Raw genomic sequence first — 2168 nt, forward strand, 5'->3', positions numbered from 1 at the left:
AAAGGGTGGTAAACACCAGTGGCCAGTGGCAGAGGTGGGGTGGGGGGTAGGAGTTGGGATCCCACAGCACCCAGAGAGTCACAGAGCCACTCCTGTTCAAAGGGCTGTGGAGTTGTTCCTCTCTTTCATTCTATTGTGAATTAACTTCCTTCTCCCAACTTATGTTTGTTTATCTCTTTGCACAGGATCTGCACAGGCCACAAAGGCTAGGCAATGCCTTAAGGCCAAAGGTGGTGATTGCTACCCTATGCTTTGTCCCGATACTCATAAAAAGATTGGAGAGTGTTTTCCTAGTTATCCCTGTTGCAAAAGGTAATTTCAGCTTACCAAAAGAGAATTACACCTCCTGCCCTTCTGCCATTACACTCTGGATTGATCATTTTAAGTACCCAAGGCAGCGTCCCCTAAACTGATCATCCTTTGCCTGCAAGCTCAATTGCTCCATTGCAAAAATAAAAATAAAAATACCTATGCCAGAATCAGCCAAGGGTGGCACATCCCATTTTGCCGCTTGATGCAAAATGCTAATTGCTGCTTTGCCATTCTGCCAGGACGGCTCCCAAGCCCATCTACCTGCTCCTCCTGCCATGGCCTGATCTGCCACTGACACACACCATACCCTGTTGGTTGCAGGCACAGAAGCGGCACTACCATTGTTGCCCATTTTAAGCAAGATGGTGCTGAGTTCTTTCACCACAGGCAGAACCAGCGGGGCAGGAGGGGCACCAGTGGGTTTTTTGTCTGAGGGGCTTCTGCCACCAGAAGCAGGGTCCTTACCTACCTCATAGCTGGGCCAGCTGTCTTTGGCCCCTTTGCCCTGTGAGCTTATTAGATCTCCTTTGCCAAATCCCTAAACCACACCGTATGGGCACATTTAATTTGTTGTGCAGCTTCATCCATTGTTTATCTCAGTGCCTAAGGGATGTCTATTCTGCAGCTTTAACAGATGCTGGGCACTTACTCTGTGTGGTGTCCTGCCCTCCACCGTTTAAGACTACCTCAGTTTCACATCCCATACATTCCATGCAAATCTCCCCCTTTCAATTCCAAGCAGATTCATTCTTATTTTATCTTTTAAAGAAAGAACCTGAGGCAGTAGACTTTTGTCTTGGGTCCTGGCAGAGAAATTAGCAACTGGACTGAAGGAACCCCAGGGTGCCAGTTCTCCCGTGTTTCTCAAAACATTGTCACAAAAATTGTGAGCAAGCTTCCTGTTTCCCCAGAACTCTTCCTCAGGGCCACAAAGACAACAAATCCCTGCCTTGCATAACATCCAGTCTGCAGGAGAATATTGGAGACCTTGCAAGCTCACTCACTATTCCGTGACATATTTAATTGTACCTAGAAAAGAAAGTCCCTCAGGGGTAGGGGTGTCTCAGAGACTGCATTCAATTCTCATCGAAAGGTGAATCTATGTAATTCATAGTTTCTGGAAATGAAAAACTGAAACAGACCTATCCCTACCCAACGGTTTATTATCATGAAATCTTTCTTGTGGTCCAACATGCCTTGCTTTGTATTTTCGTGTCTCAAACATGGTCACTTTGCTATGAAACTCAGTTAACTCTTGTCTTTTTGTTTCTGGTTTCTGTGTTTTAGACGGGAGGAGTGATAGATGCCTTTGAAAAGTGGAAGATGCTCCCTCTCTTTGAGAGCCATTGGATCCCGCTTGATCCCCAGCTAGGTACTTCTTCTCCAAAGCATCCAGATTGAAAAAAGCAACATTTTCAAGGCTCACGTGAGCTTGAGCCTTGCAATAAAAGCAGATCCAAAAGCCTTTTCTCCTCTGTTTTTCATTTCTAAGCATGAGTGTTCTTGCTAGTGAAGCCAAAATGGCACCTTACATCCATGAGACGGAGGTTTCAGCAGGCATGGCTTGTGGAGAGGCCCAAAACAGCATTAGAAAGGAAGACTAAGAGGGGGTGAGGATCCCTCAAAATAGTCTAGTGAGGAGGACTGGGCCACAATGTGGAAAATGAAGAGTGATATGGAGGGTGGTACAAGTGGTACAGAATATGGAGGGTGGTACAAGAGGGAGAAGAAATTCTGTTCAGTTTCCCTTTAAATAGTAATCACACTGAGTTGCGTTCATTTAAAAAATATGCCAATTGAAATATAGTCATCCTTCCAAATTCACAGGTCTCTGAATTTCGGGGTTATTAAACTGA

At 45.3% G+C, this 2168-nt stretch overlaps 1 long non-coding RNA gene across 1 annotated transcript; it reads left to right on the forward strand.

Annotated features, from left to right (window-relative positions):
• Positions 1-208: 208 nt before the first annotated feature.
• Positions 209-1777, forward strand: LOC308474723. Its single transcript, XR_013984896.1, has 2 exons — positions 209-312; positions 1600-1777. It is a non-coding gene; the product is annotated as an uncharacterized lncRNA (long non-coding RNA).
• The last annotated feature ends 391 nt before the right edge of the window (positions 1778-2168 follow it).

This window comes from Podarcis pityusensis (genome assembly GCF_964106645.2).
Source record: "Podarcis pityusensis genome assembly, chromosome: 3".
Lineage (NCBI taxonomy): Eukaryota > Metazoa > Chordata > Lepidosauria > Squamata > Lacertidae > Podarcis > Podarcis pityusensis.